At 46.2% G+C, this 22,028-nt stretch overlaps 1 protein-coding gene and 1 long non-coding RNA gene across 2 annotated transcripts in view; both read left to right on the top strand.

Moving 5' to 3' along the window:
- Window positions 1-94: 94 nt before the first annotated feature.
- On the top strand, window positions 95-6,494 carry LOC146062743 (uncharacterized). Its single transcript, XR_014471496.1, has 2 exons — window positions 95-356; window positions 5,156-6,494. It is a non-coding gene; the product is annotated as an uncharacterized LOC146062743 (long non-coding RNA).
- Window positions 6,495-17,663: 11,169 nt separating this feature from the next.
- Window positions 17,664-22,028, top strand: part of PIK3CB (phosphatidylinositol-4,5-bisphosphate 3-kinase catalytic subunit beta) — a 131,410-nt gene continuing 127,045 nt past the window's right edge. Inside the window, exon 1 of the mRNA XM_083178300.1 lies at window positions 17,664-17,809. The gene's annotated coding sequence lies outside the window, so the exon portion shown is untranslated. The remainder of the gene's footprint in view (window positions 17,810-22,028) is intronic.

The raw sequence follows: 22,028 nt of genomic DNA, 5'->3' as shown, positions 1-22,028 counted from the left end.
GAGAATGAAAGACAGACGCTAGAAGTCATAGTTCACCTCTAGCGTCTGACAGGAAGCACAGCTCTGCACTTCCTGGTAATGCTGCCGGGCTGTGCTCCCTGTCAGATGCTGGAAGTGAAAAATGACTTCTAGCGTCTTATCAGCAGAAGCAGGGGAGAGTGAAACTGACAGCCAGGGCTCTGCACTGCGGGGCTGGCCCCGCCCACCACACTCGGTGCAACAGCAGCAGCAGCCCGGCTCCGTGTGTCAGGGACAAGCCCTGCTCCTGCCTCTTCCAGCTCCTATATGTCTGCCTTTAGCTGCCTGCCCCACTACACTGCCGGGTCCCTGCACCACAGGAGGGAGAACACAGCCAGGTGAGAGCTGTATCTCCTGGGGCAGTGGGGGCTGCAGAAAATGTGTATGTATGTGGGGTGGGGGGTGAGAGGAGTTGGCTGGGTGTAATTTAAAACAGAGGTTTTAATGGCTTTAATGTGATTTTTTTTTTTTGGGGGGTGGGGGGGATGTGTATAATGTAATACTGTATAATGGTGTGTGTGTGTGTGTGTGTGTGTGTGTGTGTGTGTGTAATGTAACAGCAGTGTGTGTGTACTGGCTGTAAGATGGCATGCTGTGTATAATTTAATATAATGGTGTGTGTGTGTGTAATGTAACAGCAGTGTGTGTGTGTGTGTGTGTGTACTGGTTGTAATATGGAGTACTGTGTATAATTTAATATTATGTGTGTTATGTGGCAGTGTGTGTATGGGGGAGCTGTGCGTAATGCAGGGCTCGACAAACCCCGGGGCCAGGTCGCAATAGGGACCAGAACCTGCGGGTGACCAGATTTGCCAGGTATCAGATCACACTGGGCAGAGTGGTGGTTTCTGTCAATGCAACAGCCGGGCAGAGTGGGGGACAATCCCCCTGGCTCCGGCTATGTCAGATCAAGTCCGCAGTGTGGAGATGGCTTGCGACCAATCGGAGCTCGCACTTCGGGAGCCAAGCAGGAGCAACAGTGGTGGCTCCTGATTAGCTGTCAGACCACAAGCTCCAATTGGCCCTAAAGCCACCTTGAGTTTTGAAATAGCCACGCCGTGGACCTTATCTGATACAGCCGGAGCCAGGTGGATTGTCCCCCACAGCGTTTGTCATTACCGCGCATTGTAGCGGTGGGGAGGGAGAGAGAGGGAAGAGGAGGAGGGGTAATCCCTTATGGCAAATCGCATGTTACCCCTGGCAAAGAGTATGCAACCCCTGGCATCGAGCAAGTGATATAATATGTAATGGGTGTGTAGCATGTATAATAGGCATTGCAGTTCCCACATTTTCATCCTGGCTCCTACATTTTTAAACATTTGCCAAGCCCTGGTGTAATACATACCCTCCAACATGGTCCATTCCATTAGGTACAAAATGCTCTGTTCCTGACTTCCCTGTTGCAGAGGTGGGGCTGCAGCACAGTCCAATATTCAAAAAGGGGAGGTCACACCTAATGCCACTCCAAACATCACTGTCCTGGACACACTGGCAGTTGATGTGAGCCCCCCCCCCCCCCCCCCCTCTTTGAATTTTGGACTGTGCTGGAATCCAACCTCTGTAACTGCCACTGGCAAGGAAGTCCAGGAACAGAGCATTTCGTACCTAATGGAATGGGTCATGTTGGAGGGTATGGTAATATAATAGCCTGTATGTACTGGGTGTAATGTGGGGGAATGTGTGTAATGTAATATAGTGGTGTATACTGACTGTAATATGAGGGGAGGGTTGTGGGGTAGATGTGTGTAATGCATACTTATATATGTATAGGCAGCAAAAGAGGCAGAAGTTTTCTTTCACATGTTTAGTGCAGTGTTACAGGAAGCAACATCCGTAACTGAATCAGGCCCAAAGTGTTCCAGAGTTTTCTTCTGCCACTGCAGGAAAACCCCATAGTGGCCATAGGTGCGCCCATAGGTGAAGTTAGACACGCCCTCTGGGCGGAGCATGACACACCCTCTCAGTGACACATTGCGTTCTTTTAGCAGCTCAAATCTCCCTAAAATTAGTTTTCAAAAGTAGGCAAGTATGATTAACCCCTTGGCAACAAGCTAGAACCACTGGCAATGGAAAATAACACCCCTTGGCAACGAGCATTTACCCCTGGCAAAAAATAACCCCTTGGCAACATCCAATAACCCCTGGCAACGCATATTAACCCCTTGACAACGAGCAAGAACACCTGGCAACAGACATTAACCCCCCCTTGGCAATGAGCAAGAACCCTTGGCAACAGACATTAACTCCTCTTGACAACAAGCAATAACCCCTGGCAATGCATATTAACCCCTCGGTAACCGACATTAGCCACCTTGGCAACGGACATTAACCCCCTTGGCAACGGACATTAACCCCCTTGGCAACGGACATTAACCCCCTTGGCAACAAGCAGGTAATTTATAATTTATTAGAAGCCTTATTGTGGGGGGCAACGTGGTGTGGCATAGTCAGTGTGTATCGATTTTTGTGGGACGGTCCTGTGGGAATTAAACACTGCATGCTTCTAATAAGGCGGGGAGGCTGAGGGCATGGCCAGCAGTTCACACAGCAATGGCCATGCCCTCACAGCGTCAAAACGAAAAATTTTTGGCGTGTGCCTGCGGCACGCACATATATTCCTTTGTCCACTGCCAAAGTTGGGAGGTATGCACCTCTTTTCTGTAGCTCGCCACTCCAGGGGGGGCCCCGTGACGCTGTTGTACCGGGGCCCAGGATTTCTCTTGGCAGCCCTGCGTGGAGGGGGGGGGAGCGCTTACCCAGCCCCTGTCTGCGGCCCGCGCTGGACCTCCTCCAGCCTTCCTGCGCTGGCCGCGGCTTCCAGAACACGTGTCCTCAGTGCAGGGGGCCGGCGGCCATTTTCCTGTAGCCGAGGCCGTGTTCTGGAGTAGGCGCTGCCGGAGTGTGCGCTGCCCGCGCCTGCCCCGCCCCCCTGCTGGATATGCCCCCCCCGGCCTGCTGCCGTTGGCTAATTGATCCTGACGCACTTCTTTCCATGACGTAGTGCTGTATGGCTATTTGGCTACATGTGTCAGCTGGGAGGCGGTGTGTCCGGATGATTGACACATGTAGCCAAATATATAAGAGATGTATTTATGTATGTAGGTATGTTTGTGTATGTATGTATGTATGTATGTTTGTATGTATGTGCAGTTGTTGATTCTTATGTATTTATATCTGCAGAAATATACAGTTACCATCTCTACTGGCAGCAATGCCATGTGCAACTGTGCCCGCCATCATACAGTTAGATTTACGGGTCTGCAGTTTCCGGTACTTTCGGAAAATAGCAAAACTAAATATCAGTATATAGGCCACCTCCGAATCAGGCCCATTGACAATGGTAGATCTCCGCTAAATATGTGAACTAAAAGTAGATCCCGCATACCTCCGAACATGACCCATTCCAGGAGGGACAAAATGGGGTTATCGGGTCCTGCAAAGCAGTAGCAACACGGCAATATGAACCAGTAAAAAAGAAGGGTTCTTACCGGTCGAGTGACCCGTTTCCTGTTCACACCAATGGAGGAGGCAGTGCTTGGAGCAGCGTCAGCAGTAAGCATTGCCTCCTCCACCTCCCCCAATGATGCTCTGCCACGCCCCTGGGTGAGGTCAGCGAACCGGCAATATTGGCAGTTCGCTGAGGGGATGTGAACAGAGTAGAATGCAGGGTTGCCCAGGGACTGAGCCATTTCAAAGTCCCAGTGCGACCCTGCATTTTGCGATGGGAAAGGGGTAGAACAGGATTCACACTGCAGAGGTTCCAATCACGGACAATAATTACATAACTGACCGAAAGTAAAAAAATAAATAAGAAAAACAATATTAATTCCGTGTTACATTTGGAAGATGTTAAACTCTGAATTGCATATAATATAGGCACGATCCCACTTGGATTGCTGACAGCTCAGGAGTGATAACTGTGGGCTGTGGTAATGGTTCCAGTGATACAGACTGTTCGGTAGGTTGTGTATGTTAGCAGCCTAGCGAACATATGTATGTATGTATGTATGTATATAAATGTATGTATGTATGTTTGTGTATGTATGTATGTACATACGTACGTATGTATGTATGAATGTATGTATGTGCCCGCGCCTGCCCCGCCCCCCTGCTGGATATGCCCCCCCCGGCCTGCTGCCGTTGGCTAATTGATCCTGACGCACTTCTTTCCATGACGTAGTGCTGTATGGCTATTTGGCTACATGTGTCAGCTGGGAGGCGGTGTGTCCGGATGATTGACACATGTAGCCAAATATATAAGAGATGTATGTATGTATGTATGTAGGTATGTTTGTGTATGTATGTATGTATGTATGTTTGTATGTATGTGCAGTTGTTGATTCTTATGTATTTATATCTGCAGAAATATACAGTTACCATCTCTACTGGCAGCAATGCCATGTGCAACTGTGCCCGCCATCATACAGTTAGATTTACGGGTCTGCAGTTTCCGGTACTTTCGGAAAATAGCAAAACTAAATATCAGTATATAGGCCACCTCCGAATCAGGCCCATTGACAATGGTAGATCTCCGCTAAATATGTGAACTAAAAGTAGATCCCGCATACCTCCGAACATGACCCATTCCAGGAGGGACAAAATGCTCTGCTCCTGGACTTGCTGCCAGTAGTAGTTGCAGAAGTGGGACTGCACCAATGTCCCAAATTCAAAAAGGGGAGCCGCACCTGCCAGTGAGTCCAGACTGTGGTGTTTAGGGTGGCAGTTGGTGGGGCTCCCCTATCTGAATTGTGGACTGTGCTGCAGCCCTGCAACTGCAACTGACATGAATGTCCAGAAAGAGAGCATCTTGTCCCTCCTGGAATGGGTTATGATGTAACTACAGTAAAAATTGTGTTCATATAAAACCTCACATTCCCAAAGATTTATAGGGAAATCCTGCCATCAAATAATAAATTAGATTCTGATGTGAATGTAATATTTAAAGTAAGAAGTGAAATCACATTTCCCTAGGTCAGTCATGCAAAAGACAAAGGAGCTGTAATGTCATAATGGGCTTCAAACCACAAACAGCCAGCCCTGGCCAATCAGGTGGTGTCAGTAAGGGTATAGTGATGTCATAATGGAGACTGCCTAGATCAGGGCTGTACTGAGGCTGTCTCACTTATTCACCTCACAGGACTCCGGCAGTGCGCAGCTCACCAGCAGGAGGACATACTCACATAAGGTTAGTGACTGGACAGATAAGGGCAGGTTAGTGAGATGCGGCGGCAGACTCGGAGCGCGACTACTGTAATATATGACTGATCACCTGACCGACAGGACAGTATTGGATACAAACAAATCTCCCACCTAGGGGGGCAGTACTAAGCAGTCACTAGGACTGTACCTGGGACACCTAAGGGCGGTGTCTGGAGACGCTGAATAAACCCTGTATGGAGCGGTTAGGACGTGTCGCAAGGCACAAGGTGTCCTATGCTGCATCAAGTCCCCGTACTGATCCCTACTTATTAATGTGCAGAGGTGTGAGAGATGTATATTGTGCTGTACCCATTACTTTGTTATTATCTGATACTGTTGTTATAGTTATATCATACTTTGGGCTCCATGTAAGAGTGATACTAAATTCTGGCAGCATATTGTGTTAGTGTCAGTGAGATACACAGGATATGCCGCTGGTATTTACCATCACACACAGTATCTTTCCAGCGAAGACCAGCGGTGTCCCCTCCTCCGCTGTATCCTCTGCTGTGTTGCCAGCAGCCTGTTGGCAATGGGTTACTGACTAATGCCCATACATGACGGCCGTCTGTGTATGTGCATAGAGATCAGACCCGGTGGGGACATAGGAAACAGAGTTAGAGCTGTCCTATATATATCATTGCAGCCCTAACCCCTTATAGCACCAGAGACGAGTCCTAAAGGGGTTCTGGCTGTTTCTTACATGGAGTCCTAATGTAGCTACCTTGTCTCTTTCCCCCTACCTTGTCTTTCTCGCCCCCTACCTTGTCTGTCTCGCCCCCTACCTTGTCTGTCTCACCCCCTACCTTGTCTGTCTCGCCCCTTTACCTTGTCTGTCTCGCCCCCCTACCTTGTCTTTCGCTCCCCTACCTTGTCTCTCCCCCCCATTACTGTGGACATGCGCGTGCCCCCCGGTGCCATCGGGTGCGTTCTTCATCATCTGGGAAAAAAGTTAAAATACAGATTTGGGGTGACAGAAGGGATGACGGGTTATATAAGGTTAGTGGGTGGGTGGTTTGGGCAAACTCTGCAAAGTCTCTTAATGCCTAGAGGGACGGGCAGTCCGTCAGCCATGGGTCCCCAGAGGTTTCCCCCACAGGGGGTTTTTCCTCTCCTGAGTGCTGATGGATGACTCCACCATCTTGTTCCTCTTATAGGACAAGTGTGTAAGAGTTCTGGAACAATCCTGTTCCAGTATTCCCTATTTTATAATGCAGAGCAAAAATAATATATACATTTTACTTAAAATAAAAGTTTGAATTTATTTATTAAATATATTTTGTGTGAATTTGTCTTTATTTATATTAATAAATGCTCCAAAAGGTCAGGAGGTCGCAGTGAGGGCTGGTGGGTAAATAAGATTAGAGGTGGTAATGGAAAGTAAATGGAGTAGGCTTACACCCTGATCACTGAGGTGATCATACAAATGGGTGGGGCTTATGGAGTAGGCTTACACCCTGATCACTGAGTTGACCATACAAATGGGAGGGGCGTATGGAGTAGGTTTACACCCTGATCACTGAGGTGACCATACAAATGGTAGGGGCTTATGGAGTAGGCTTACACCCTGAACACTGAGGTGACCATACAAATGGAAGGGGCTTATGGAGTAAGCTTACACCTCGATCACTGAGGTGACCATACAAATAGGCGGGGCTTATGGAGTAATGAATCAATGCCTCCGACTAATATGTGCTCAAGGTTTGGTAGGGAAACATTATATTTGTATGTGTTGTATGTGAATAATGCAAGTCGGTTATATGATATATGGGTTATTAACTCCTGATAAATATAAAATAATAATAATAATAAATACAAATAAAAAGAAGATTTATCAAAGGAAGAAGAAGAAGAAAAAGAAGAATTATATTTCTACAATATTTTCTCCAATTCGGCACAAGACACGTTACAGATAACATGAACGTATTACAGAAGTTTAGGTTTTCAGAGAATACAGAAACAATGAATAAAATACAAATGTGTGACAGACATTTTGTGTTATCGATGCCAAGGGTTCTTCCTCCTACGCACATTGGGATTAGGAGAGATCATTGCAAAATTATCAGAACCAGTCACAGCTCTTTCTACACAGGAGAGTCCCAGGCGAGGCAGCCATCTTGGGTGCACTACGCAGGTTAAAATGTGCAATTAGCAATACATGACAATAGGACATACAAGGGTAAAATAAAAAGCAACCTATACCCCTTTCACATCACACCTACTGTAATTACCAGGTTCATGCCGGTAAGACCCGGTAATTGGAGCAATGTGAAAGGGGTTATCGGGTCCTGCAAAGCAGTAGCAACACGGCAATATGAACCAGTAAAAAAGAAGGGTTCTTACCGGTCGAGTGACCCGTTTCCTGTTCACACCAATGGAGGAGGCAGTGCTTGGAGCAGCGTCAGCAGTAAGCATTGCCTCCTCCACCTCCCCCAATGATGCTCTGCCACGCCCCTGGGTGAGGTCAGCGAACCGGCAATATTGGCAGTTCGCTGAGGGGATGTGAACAGAGTAGAATGCAGGGTTGCCCAGGGACTGAGCCATTTCAAAGTCCCAGTGCGACCCTGCATTTTGCGATGGGAAAGGGGTAGAACAGGATTCACACTGCAGAGGTTCCAATCACGGACAATAATTACATAACTGACCGAAAGTAAAAAAATAAATAAGAAAAACAATATTAATTCCGTGTTACATTTGGAAGATGTTAAACTCTGAATTGCATATAATATAGGCACGATCCCACTTGGATTGCTGACAGCTCAGGAGTGATAACTGTGGGCTGTGGTAATGGTTCCAGTGATACAGACTGTTCGGTAGGTTGTGTATGTTAGCAGCCTAGCGAACATATGTATGTATGTATGTATGTATGTATATAAATGTATGTATGTATGTTTGTGTATGTATGTATGTACATACGTACGTATGTATGTATGAATGTATGTATGTGCCCGCGCCTGCCCCGCCCCCCTGCTGGATATGCCCCCCCCGGCCTGCTGCCGTTGGCTAATTGATCCTGACGCACTTCTTTCCATGATGTAGTGCTGTATGGCTATTTGGCTACATGTGTCAGCTGGGAGGCGGTGTGTCCGGATGATTGACACATGTAGCCAAATATATAAGAGATGTATGTATGTATGTATGTAGGTATGTTTGTGTATGTATGTATGTATGTATGTTTGTATGTATGTGCAGTTGTTGATTCTTATGTATTTATATCTGCAGAAATATACAGTTACCATCTCTACTGGCAGCAATGCCATGTGCAACTGTGCCCGCCATCATACAGTTAGATTTACGGGTCTGCAGTTTCCGGTACTTTCGGAAAATAGCAAAACTAAATATCAGTATATAGGCCACCTCCGAATCAGGCCCATTGACAATGGTAGATCTCCGCTAAATATGTGAACTAAAAGTAGATCCCGCATACCTCCGAACATGACCCATTCCAGGAGGGACAAAATGCTCTGCTCCTGGACTTGCTGCCAGTAGTAGTTGCAGAAGTGGGACTGCACCAATGTCCCAAATTCAAAAAGGGGAGCCGCACCTGCCAGTGAGTCCAGACTGTGGTGTTTAGGGTGGCAGTTGGTGGGGCTCCCCTATCTGAATTGTGGACTGTGCTGCAGCCCTGCAACTGCAACTGACATGAATGTCCAGAAAGAGAGCATCTTGTCCCTCCTGGAATGGGTTATGATGTAACTACAGTGAAAATTGTGTTCATATAAAACCTCACATTCCCAAAGATTTATAGGGAAATCCTGCCATCAAATAATAAATTAGATTCTGATGTGAATGTAATATTTAAAGTAAGAAGTGAAATCAAATTACCCTTAGGTCAGTCATGCAAAAGACAAAGGAGCTGTAATGTCATAATGGGCTTCAAACCACAAACAGCCAGCCCTGGCCAATCAGGTGGTGTCAGTAAGGGTATAGTGATGTCATAATGGAGACTGCCTAGATCAGGGCTGTACTGAGGCTGTCTCACTTATTCACCTCACAGGACTCCGGCAGTGCGCAGCTCACCAGCAGGAGGACATACTCACATAAGGTTAGTGACTGGACAGATAAGGGCAGGTTAGTGAGATGCGGCGGCAGACTCGGAGCGCGACTACTATAATATATGACCGATCACCTGACCGACAGGACAGTATTGGATACAAACAAATCTCCCACCTAGGGGGGCAGTACTAAGCAGTCACTAGGACTGTACCTGGGACACCTAAGGGCGGTGTCTGGAGACGCTGAATAAACCCTGTATGGAGCGGTTAGGACGTGTCGCAAGGCACAAGGTGTCCTATGCTGCATCAAGTCCCCGTACTGATCCCTACTTATTAATGTGCAGAGGTGTGAGAGATGTATATTGTGCTGTACCCATTACTTTGTTATTATCTGATACTGTTGTTATAGTTATATCATACTTTGGGCTCCATGTAAGAGTGATATTAAATTCTGGCAGCATATTGTGTTAGTGTCAGTGAGATACACAGGATATGCCGCTGGTATTTACCATCACACACAGTATCTTTCCAGCGAGGACCAGCGGTGTCCCCTCCTCCGCTGTATCCTCTGCTGTGTTGCCAGCAGCCTGTTGGCAATGGGTTACTGACTAATGCCCATACATGACGGCCGTCTGTGTATGTGCATAGTGATCAGACCCGGTGGGGACATAGGAAACAGAGTTAGAGCTGTCCTATATATATCATTGCAGCCCTAACCCCTTATAGCACCAGAGACGAGTCCTAAAGGGGTTCTGGCTGTTTCTTACATGGAGTCCTAATGTAGCTACCTTGTCTCTTTCCCCCTACCTTGTCTTTCTCGCCCCCTACCTTGTCTGTCTCGCCCCCTACCTTGTCTGTCTCACCCCCTACCTTGTCTGTCTCGCCCCTTTACCTTGTCTGTCTCGCCCCCCTACCTTGTCTTTCGCTCCCCTACCTTGTCTCTCCCCCCCATTACTGTGGACATGCGCGTGCCCCCCGGTGCCATCGGGTGCGTTCTTCATCATCTGGGAAAAAAGTTAAAATACAGATTTGGGGTGACAGAAGGGATGACGGGTTATATAAGGTTAGTGGGTGGGTGGTTTGGGCAAACTCTGCAAAGTCTCTTAATGCCTAGAGGGACGGGCAGTCCGTCAGCCATGGGTCCCCAGAGGTTTCCCCCACAGGGGGTTTTTCCTCTCCTGAGTGCTGATGGATGACTCCACCATCTTGTTCCTCTTATAGGACAAGTGTGTAAGAGTTCTGGAACAATCCTGTTCCAGTATTCCCTATTTTATAATGCAGAGCAAAAATAATATATACATTTTACTTAAAATAAAAGTTTGAATTTATTTATTAAATATATTTTGTGTGAATTTGTCTTTATTTATATTAATAAATGCTCCAAAAGGTCAGGAGGTCGCAGTGAGGGCTGGTGGGTAAATAAGATTAGAGGTGGTAATGGAAAGTAAATGGAGTAGGCTTACACCCTGATCACTGAGGTGACCATACAAATGGGTGGGGCTTATGGAGTAGGCTTACACCCTGATCACTGAGTTGACCATACAAATGGGAGGGGCGTATGGAGTAGGTTTACACCCTGATCACTGAGGTGACCATACAAATGGTAGGGGCTTATGGAGTAGGCTTACACCCTGAACACTGAGGTGACCATACAAATGGAAGGGGCTTATGGAGTAAGCTTACACCTCGATCACTGAGGTGACCATACAAATAGGCGGGGCTTATGGAGTAATGAATCAATGCCTCCGACTAATATGTGCTCAAGGTTTGGTAGGGAAACATTATATTTGTATGTGTTGTATGTGAATAATGCAAGTCGGTTATATGATATATGGGTTATTAACTCCTGATAAATATAAAATAATAATAATAATAATAATAAATACAAATAAAAAGAAGATTTAACAAAGGAAGAAGAAGAAGAAAAAGAAGAATTATATTTCTACAATATTTTCTCCAATTCGGCACAAGACACGTTACAGATAACATGAACGTATTACAGAAGTTTAGGTTTTCAGAGAATACAGAAACAATGAATAAAATACAAATGTGTGACAGACATTTTGTGTTATCGATGCCAAGGGTTCTTCCTCCTACGCACATTGGGATTAGGAGAGATCATTGCAAAATTATCAGAACCAGTCACAGCTCTTTCTACACAGGAGAGTCCCAGGCGAGGCAGCCATCTTGGGTGCACTACGCAGGTTAAAATGTGCAATTAGCAATACATGACAATAGGACATACAAGGGTAAAATAAAAAGCAACCTATACCCCTTTCACATCACACCTACTGTAATTACCAGGTTCATGCCGGTAAGACCCGGTAATTGGAGCAATGTGAAAGGGGTTATCGGGTCCTGCAAAGCAGTAGCAACACGGCAATATGAACCAGTTAAAAAGAAGGGTTCTTACCGGTCGAGTGACCCGTTTCCTGTTCACACCAATGGAGGAGGCAGTGCTTGGAGCAGCGTCAGCAGTAAGCATTGCCTCCTCCACCTCCCCCAATGATGCTCTGCCACGCCCCTGGGTGAGGTCAGCGAACCGGCAATATTGGCAGTTCGCTGAGGGGATGTGAACAGAGTAGAATGCAGGGTTGCCCAGGGACTGAGCCATTTCAAAGTCCCAGTGCGACCCTGCATTTTGCGATGGGAAAGGGGTAGAACAGGATTCACACTGCAGAGGTTCCAATCACGGCCATAATTACATAACTGACCGAAAGTAAAAAAATAAATAAGAAAAACAATATTAATTCCGTGTTACATTTGGAAGATGTTAAACTCTGAATTGCATATAATATAGGCACGATCCCACTTGGATTGCTGACAGCTCAGGAGTGATAACTGTGGGCTGTGGTAATGGTTCCAGTGATACAGACTGTTCGGTAGGTTGTGTATGTTAGCAGCCTAGCGAACATATGTATGTATGTATGTATGTATGTATGTATATATATGTATGTATGTATGTTTGTGTATGTATGTATGTACATACGTACGTATGTATGTATGAATGTATGTATGTGCAGTTGCTGATTCTTACATATTCATATCTGCAGAAATATACAGTTACAATCTCTACTGGCAGCAATGCCATGTGCAACTGTGCCCACCATCGTACAGTTAGATTTACGTGTCTGCAGTAAGGGGTTTCCGGTACTTTTATGCATGCAAAACTAAATATCAGTATATGGCCACCTCCGAATCAGGCCCATTGGTAGATCTCTGCTGAATATGTGAACTAAAAGTAGATCCCGGGACACAAAAATCTGGCCACCCCTGCTGTAAAACAATACAGGAAAGACGTGTTTATGCTTATTTACCCAATGCCATCAATTCCCATTTGGTTTTGACCTGCACACACTTTATTTCGGTTGCAGCTGCATTTGCTGCCCTATGTTTCCTGCCGTAGACCTGGCCCATGAATGTTGTGTACACACAATTTAAAAAAATTGTTTTGCATTTTAGCTTTGACTGAAAAACTGTCAAATGCTATTAAAAGTGTTTATTTTGAAGCTTAAGTATGTGCTGACTGGGCACTTTGGAAGTGTTAACTAAGGGGGTTATTCTAGTTCACTCTTTCTGACAAATTCCTTCTCAGATGGACAAAACCATGTGCGCTGCAGGGGAGCAGATGTTACTTGTGCAGAGAATTAGATTTGGGTGGGGTTTTCCTTCAAAGTGAGATCTATATTGCAGTGTAAAAATAAAGCAGCCAGTATTTACCCTGCACAGAAACAAAATAACTCACCCAAATCTAATTCTCTCTGCACATGTTACATCTGCCCCCCTGCAGTGCACATGGTTTTGTCCATCTAAGAAGGATTTTGTCAGAAAGAGTGAACTAGAATAAGGCCCTAAGGGCGAGATGTACTAAAGGGAAAATGCGGTAAAATCCCTGTTTTACCGCATTTTCCTATGTACTATTACCCGGCCGCACCATTATCGCAGGGCAGGGTATCGCCGCCTTTGGGTGGTGATACCCTATAGAAGCCTATGGGCTTCTTTTCGCCGCACGCGTGTCGCCGCAACCCCGTCAACCCCCCTTTCCCCCCTCCCTTGGGCTTACCTTCTTGCGGGTCCTTCTGGACCCCGGAAGGTAAGCCCTTCCACCCCCTATCAACGCAGCCAGACGTCCTTCCGGCTGCAGGGGGGAGGAGGAGGCGCCGGGGACAGCCTGCTTAGCTGTCCCCGGCGTGTAGGCAGCAGAAGCTGGCTGGGAGGTGACGGAGACCCCCCGCAGACCAGAGTACAGGTATCGCGGGGGGCTCCATTACCGCACCGCGATGCCAGCCGCATATGTTAGTACATATGCGCTGGCATCGTGGCGGAGGGGCGCGAAGGGCGGCGATGTATTTTAATACATCCCGCCCTAAGTGCCCAGGAAGTGTTTTTCTTTAATTTTCAAAAAATAATTCAAACTTGATTACACTATGAGCCTTATTCAGGTTTACTTACTGTCTGACAGCTCTAGCAGCGCTTGAAGCTGTTTAATGGCAAATGCTCCTGCACACACGCTATTTAAATGTCATAGTAGTCAGCTAGTTATCTTGTGCAACTGGGCTTAATGGGTCGAGTTATGAGTAGGGGTAGTTTATTTATCTGCAAGGATTTCACCGCAAAAAAAAACTTTGTGCCCATCATTGTATTACCATGGGTATGCTCACGCTCAAAACAAAGTGGTTGTGTGATTTTCAGCTTTAAAAACCCTGAGGCATTAGAAAAAAAAATTATATTGGTCTCGGTGGATGAAGGCTTTTAGAAGTTTATTAAGCTGGGTACACACTGGGCGGTATATCTTTGAAGATGGTCAATACCGATATCGTTCACGATATATAGAGAAAATCATTCAGTATGTACCCACTCTATTGTTAATGATGCGCGCTCCCATGCATCGTTAACACCTCACCTGTTCTCTTTACTACATGCAGATCAAGCTGTCAGTATTGCCAGACACAGTATGAACCTAGCTTGGGGCGGGTGAGGTCACTGACTGATATCGTAAACGATTTTGGTCAGTGTGTATGGACTACAGGGGTTGGGGTAGGGATGGCCATCGACCATCGATGATTTAAAATCATTGATGGTTTGTGGCCGATGTCAAATACTTTTTCCATCGATGTGGGAGTACCAGATAGTTTCCCTACATCGATGGCAAAAGATGTTTTCTTTTTTTATTCTCATGGTGCCGGATTCACTGAGTATAGCTCCGCCCCCATGAAGTCCCGCCGACGAGTTCTGATTGGCCCACGGGCCATTCAGTCAAATATCATGGATGACCATCGATAGCTAAAACTATTGATGGTTATCCATCAAATAGTTTGCAACTATCGATGGCTGGGCGCAGAATCGCCATCGATGGCAACCATCGATGGCGTCTGTAGCGATGGCCATCCCTAGGTTGGGGAACAGGGTGGAATTGAGTTCCACCAACTGTAATGCTGAGGTGGAACTGGTTTAACCTTCACCTAGATCTTAGAAATGGAGCACTGATCGCCGGAAGGGGACACGCGCGCATGAGACGCTTGCGTGCCCCCTACCGACGGAGCCCTCTGCCATCCGCTGCAGCTCCCCTGATGCCTCCAACTTCCCCCTAATCCTGCCCATCTCCCTGAAGCGGAGACGTGCAGGGAAAGTGCTCCCCACCGCCGTGTTGACGGGGAGGCACGTGCATGTGAAACACTCGCGTGTCCCCATCTGATGGAGCACCTGTCTGCCGATGATCGCCAGCTAAGGGAATCTGCCAATTCCCAGCGCTGGCTGAGAGGCGCTCCATCTGTACTGTGCACATGGCTTTAAGGGGTGTACACACGGGCTGGAGGCTGGGCGATTTTGACTAAGCGATTTTGCTATATCTTCAACACACATCTTCCTAAAACAATTACTTATATGTTACATGCAGAGTGACTTGGAACGGCTTCTTACTATGGAATAACAGCCATTTTATTCCCCATCCCTAAGCAACAATTGCATCAAAACAGCTCCATTATGCCATATAAAAAGACCCTGATTTTACTATGTTCCCCTAAGCGCACACTTTTTGTGGGAATGTCTCCTTTCGGAGCCCTGTCCCTGCGCCCTCAAATTGATACATCCAGGCGGTTTCTCTTGATACCGCAATGTGATGCCCGGCAATGTCATCACGCAGGCATCGCTATATAATGATAAATGCGCCCCTTAACAAGAGATAAATACAAGGGTGATAAAGAGAGATAAACGTCCAGCCAATCACATCCCAACTGCCATGTTACAGGTTGTGTTTGAAAAAAGTCAGTAAGGAGCTGATTGGCTGGATGTTTATCTCTCTATCACCCTTGCATTTATCTCTTGTTAAGGCTTAATACATCTGCCCCATTGTTTGGTGCTGCTGTTTCTGTTTGTTTCTGTGTGTGTTTCTGTGATTATCACCTGTTTGGTATGATTGAGAGCCATGTGAGTTTGTCAAAATAGGTGTGAAAATTGCCAAACAAACATTTTTATTCATCCTAATGACCTGTAATGTTTACCTTTTATATAGGAAATATAATCTTTTTTTTTACACAACCTTTTTTTATTTGGATTAATATAACAAATGTGAGCAACGCTGGCATGTTTAGCGGATATCTTGGACATGTCTCACAGATGTTGGAGCTCAAATGGTTAATATAAAATTTACACCTGACTATAAGCCTACAAAATATCAAGTGTTCCTAGAAAAATTGTTGTTGTTTTGAAAGGGTAGTCAAACCAAATATTGATTTGATTTAAGCTGTGGACACACGGTGCGATTCTGGCTGTCGATTTTGACTATGTAGTCAAAACTCAAATAGAAAGTTAGCCAGTTCAGCCACATTCGCTGCTGATGAACGCCCCCATTAAGTATCGAATAGAGAAATAGACTGTGCAGACACGATTGTCTCACATGTAGGAATGTATTTGGCCTAAGGCCAAATTACGGGATCATCTAAATCTAAAGTCCATCTAATGGTGCCCATGCATATGTGCGATTTTATGCGATATCGCGTTACGATTTCCCTTGAAGCTCCTCGTGCGATAAATCGCACCAGAAGTGCTTTTTCCCCTCATTGGATGTGCAAAAAATCATGTGATAAATCGCATGCCCCTTGTGACCTGAAATCGGTTGATGGAATGAGGGCTGGGCTTTCTGGGGTATAACCGTTCAAAACTGCACAGATGAGAAATGAGAAAAAACATGTGATGTAATAAGATTTTATTAAAGGATGGAGTACTGGAGGCAGTGCTGTTTGCTGCGGCATCCCGGAGTTGGTTCTAGGTCCTGGTCACATGCTGACGACAAGGTGTAAGTCTGTAAGTGCAGGTCTTGTCCTGTGAATATGGTTTTACCATAGCTGATGTCTATCACCCTGATGTTCCCCGAAAACTTCCATGTGACGTTATAGCAGGGGAAAGGGGAAAAGGCGGAGTGCTGAAAATGTAGGTCTCGGCGGGTTCCATAGCGTAGATATCTTGCAGCGGACACGGTGCAAGCGCCTGGCATTCCTGCACTGAGCACTCGTCTGTCTCCCGCAGACGCTTATACATTTCTTAGCCGGGTTCTTTGCTGCAATCGCTCTCACGGAGCTTAAAGGGAAATCACAGTGCACATAAGTGTATGGGCTCCATAATTGTTTTAGGAAGATGTGTGTCATACTTGCCTACTTTTGAAAACTAGTTTCAGGGAGATTATAGTTGGTAGTAGAATTTTGCACAGCGCCCCATTGAGCGGGCATGTCAGAGGGCGTGTCTAGTTCCATATATGGAGAGATTGTGAAAAGAGATTGTGAACGTGGCAGCTAGAAGTATGGGTGTGCACTGCTACATCTGAGAGGAATCTTTTATTATGACTTGTATCCAAATGTAGATGATCCCCAAAGCTACTCTACTTGGTAAAGTGCTGGGAAATGGCGCTGATGATTCATTGTAAATGTATTTATCTCTCATTCCTTTTCCCCCAAAAATGAAACAGTGTAATGTGGGCTATGTGACATGAGGGAGATTGCTAGGCTAATGAGGGAGAGAGGGAGATTGCCGCTATTTCAGGGAGTCTCCTGCAGAATGCAGGATGGTAGGCAGCTATGATGTGCGTTGAAGCTATAGTGCATAGGTTCCAGTCAGATTGTATGAAATATTCATCAAAATTCACTTTGCTTCCCATTATAGTCAATTGGCATTTCTTTTCTGAAGACCGGACTGTCATTCCCTTTAGTACATCCCGTGTAGTTTATGTTTAGGTAGCCTGCCAGTTTATTGAAAACAATAAACATCGGTATCACATAGCCAATGGTTAGGACTGTAATAGAAGAATATTTTGCAAGCAATGTTTGAGCCAGGTTTTCTTTCAATGTCCCATCCCATTCCCTAGTATACTAGTGACTGGAGTGACCAGAGAGAGCGAGGAGAGGAGGTGACGAAACGGCGCGGGGAGGACGCTCGTCCTCCTGATTGGGATGGTCGGGAGCGCGCGTTCTTAGAGGGACCGGCGTGAGCGCGCTCACTATGAAGGCAGAGCAGCTGAGCGCGCAGGGCGGGAGCGCGCACCTTCACTTATGCTGCGTTCCGCCGCCGCTGCTGCTGGCACCGTCGCTTTCCCTCTGCAGATCCGGGTAAGTGTCCGGCGTCCGCTCTGCGTGTCTCTTGTTGTCTATGGCATAGGAATGTATGCAGCATGGGGATTGTGTTGTGCAGTCTCTGCTATGTCTATTACACGCCTGTGTGTGCTGCCCTCCTGTGCATGTATGTTATAGGTAAGCTCCTGTTGCCAGATGCCCGGGGCAGTGCCAGGCTGTACAGTGGTGCTTCCCTTGTCCCTGGCATATGAGCCTATCACATGCATACAGTGGATGGGCTCCTCTGTAAGTTGCCATGTACTGAGGCTGCATATGGGAAACTCATGGAAGTATGTTGTATCCCTATGGAGGCAACTGCTACAGGGCATGCTGGGGATTGTAGTAGCCCAGGCTCCAGCTGAGCTGTATGTGACTGGCATTCCTGTGCTCGTATTGTCTGGTGAGACATAAACATTGTTGGCAACAGTTCCTTGTTTGGTGACCATAAACTTGGCATCTACAGATAATATTACATCTGCCCCTGGTACTGCAGCTCTTCTGGGACTTGTAGTTCCATGACAGATGTTGCAGATATTCAGGGACAGACTAGATGGGTCAAGTGGTTCTTATCTGCCATTATAAAGCCTTTACATCTCATGTCTTCATGTATTTAATAGAAGCTATATGATGGGTCCTTATTGGTTGGTGCTTCTTTAAGCATTCACTATTAGTAATATTGTCAGGGGCAGGTTTGACTACGGAACGTTGCATACTAATGTTACAGGAAAACTACTTATCTTTGCTTGCATCCAACAGAGATTTTCCTCCTATAATAACTTGATGTGTACAGCCTGACCTCACTCCTGAATACTTGCAAATATTAAATATATATATTATTATATTCCTTTTTTTTTTTCACTAGTTTAGTTCTGACACACCTTGAATGCATTGGTGGGTTAGTTTACACACATATAAAGTGCTTTACATTCCTTTAGTTAAATACCCTTAAGCTATTGACTCTTGTGTGCATATGTGGAAAGCATGATTGGGGGGGGGGGGGATTTACTATACTAAGATGGGAGTTCTACTTAATTGTATATACTTTAATATTCCCCATGGAGGTATTTTTTTACCGGGAGCAGCCTGGCCCCCTCCTTCACCCAGAAGAACAAATTACCGGGTTGAAAATTTCTACCCGGTAATTTGCTGAATAACACGGGTATTTCTTCTGTGTGAAAGGGTCAACATGGGTCATAAATCCTGTGTCCTCGACCCTGGTCATGTATTTAATGAAATTCCCAGGTGGAACTGCTTCACCCAGGTATTTCATTTTCTGCGTGAAAGGGGTATTACTGTATTTTTTGTTTTTTGTTCCCCTGTCTACAAACCTGATTTTTATATTTTTTCCCAGTTGAACTCTACTGCGAGGTTCAGCAATTGCAGGGAATAGCATATCGGGTAATCCTTACTAATTGGCTTCCCTTGGCATACAATTAGCCATAGTGTATATATGGGGCAGAAATTATAATATTGGGATCTGTGATGTCCTAGTGTTTTGCTGTTTTGGCAGCACTGAATATCATCAAGAATTGAATGCCCTCCTTTAAAATGTTATCCCTACACAGGCGAATCTTCAAAAGCTGTGTACACACGGGGGGTGATAGGGGCTCAAATCGCTGCTCCCCTTTTCAGTCCGTTCTAATCGCTGGTCGCAGGAGCTTGCTCCTGCGACCAGCTGATTACCTCTGCGGCACCGCCGGTAGAGGTTCCCTTTCATCAGCGACCATCTCTGGCCGGTGATGAAAAGGAGAAACTGAGCAATATATTGCTGAGCAATATATCTCCCCCGTGTGTACGCACCATAACATGGGTAAGCAGGTGTTTCAGGGAGAATATATTTGAAGAAGTATTATCTAATGGTGCCCATACATGGTGTGAAGATCGCGCCCGTTATGGGCTGGATCGCATCGCAACGCATGTGTTTTGCACGGATGGTGTAATGGTTAGCATTACTGCCTCACAGCACTGAGTTCATGGTTTCGATCCCCACCATGGCTCTAACTGTGCGGAGTTTGTATATTCTCCCCATGCTTGCGTGGGTTTAAAAAATATACAGGTACTGTAGGTTAATTGGCTTCCAAGAAAAATTAACCTCAGAATATCTGTGCGTGTATATGTGGTAGGGAATATAGATTGTAAGCTCCACTGGGGCAGGGACTGATGTGATTGTTCAAATATTCTCTGTAAAGTGCTGTGGAATATGCGTGCGCTATATAAGAAACTGTTAATAAATAAATGTGATTTGCGTGCGACGCGATGCGAGGGCAGTACAAAAAGTAGTGTTCATGCTAGCACCCGCCATATTTGTAAACCCATGCAGTTCCTCTTCCTGGCCTGGGGTGTCGTTGTCTGCTGTTGTGTTTCTAGCACAGGTCAGGTTTGCATATCAGTGCTAATATACAGACCACACTGTGCTAGAAGCACTACAGCAGACAGCGACATCCCAGGCAGGGAAGAGGAACTGCATGGATTTTCAAAGATGGCGGGTGCTAGAATGAACACTACAAAAAGTATGTGCAGCACATACTACTTTTGTACTGTGCAATGAGATGCCCACAAGAGCACGCATCGCACGGCTAAAACGCACAGTGTATGGGCACTTTAACATAAGATTTTTGGGTACTTATATGTTATTTGGGTGCCCACTAAGCTATTTGATTAGTTTTACACATCCCCTCGTGGGGCTTGCCACACTTCGGGCTCGCTGTGTTCACCACACTATATAAAATCGACTCCATGCCGACATGGAGAGTGGGGGTATGAGCGTACTAACTAGGGAAGCCAATCCCGGGGCATTTTTTCAATCCCGGGATTCGGGATTGAAAAATGCCCAATCCCGGGATTCGGGATTGAAAAATGCCCGATCCCGGGATTGGCTTCCTATACAAAATCCCGCCCCGGCCGCCCGCATATTTACTTACAATTGCGGTGCGGCCGGGCCGGTGGGCGATGGAGCTGGGCATGGAGGAGGATGCAGCCTGGGTGGGTGACTGGCTGGTTCGTCAGGCGATGCTTCGGGGTCCAGTAAGAGGCCAGTGCAGGCAGCCTGGGTGGGTGGGCGGTATCATCAAGGCGGCTGGAGGTCAGCGTGGTGCGCACGGATGAGGCGGCTGTTTGTGTGGCCTGCGCAGCGTGACCTCTGACGCTGTCACGCTGCGCAGAGCCGCGCTGCCCGGGACAGGAGAAGCCGGGCAGCGTCTGAGCACTAGCTCAGACGCTGCCCGGCATTAGACTGCGCATGCGCAGTCTAATCCCGAAATCGGAAACTCCAATCCCGGGATTGAAATCCCGGCGTTTTAGGGGCCAAATCCCGGGATCCCGCCGATCCCGGGATTGGCCACCCTAGTACTAACTATAGTGGACACCCAACTAACATATTAGTACCGATTTATTTATTTATTTTTATTTTATTTATTTTTTTCCTTCCATAATACTTATTTATGTATGATAATCTTTCTTTACATATATGCTAGGAGTCCATTCTATTGTCACAGAGATTTTCCCCACACAGATTAAATGATATCATGAAATTTTCCACTGCTAATAAATAAACAATGTCACTCAGGATGAGGCGGTGTTAAAACGTGTTTATCATCTTGTTGTCTTCCCTTACTCATAACCTCTGCAGTCATACTTCCTCCTCACACTTCTCCTTTTCAATGAGAGTCATTTTAGTATATGTGGGACATCACAGGAAAAGGGAGCATTGTCATACAGTATGTAGATTGTTGTATGTACTGTATAAGCACTGTCTGGCATTGCGCTGTCTGTATACATAGTCACGCATGTAGATTGTGTGCAGATGCAATATCCGAGAATTTATCAGGTCTTCATCTTCAGACGTGAAGTGCTTGTGTGTGATGGGAAGGCGTGCTTCCCCTTTAGTCCAGTGTGTCACTACAGGAACAATTCTGTAATGTAGCTATGACTGTTGCACATCTATGTAAAAGGCGCTTGCACGGATGGTGTAATGGTTAGCATTACTGCCTCACAGCGCTGAGGTCATGGGTTCGTTTCCCACCATGGCCCTAACAGTGCGGAGTTTGTATATTCTCCCCGTACTTGCGTGGGTTTCCTCCAGGTACTCCGGTTTCCTCCCACAATCCAAAAATATACTGGTAGGTTAATTGGCTCCCAACAAAAATTAACCCTAGAATGTCTGTGTGTGCATGTACATGTGGAAGGGAATATAGATTGTAAGCTCCACTGGGGCAGG

Source organism: Crinia signifera, chromosome 3 (assembly GCF_055691185.1).
Source record: "Crinia signifera chromosome 3, ASM5569118v1, whole genome shotgun sequence".
NCBI classification, from domain to species: Eukaryota; Metazoa; Chordata; class Amphibia; order Anura; family Myobatrachidae; genus Crinia; species Crinia signifera.
This window is presented reverse-complemented; position numbering and strand designations above follow the sequence as displayed.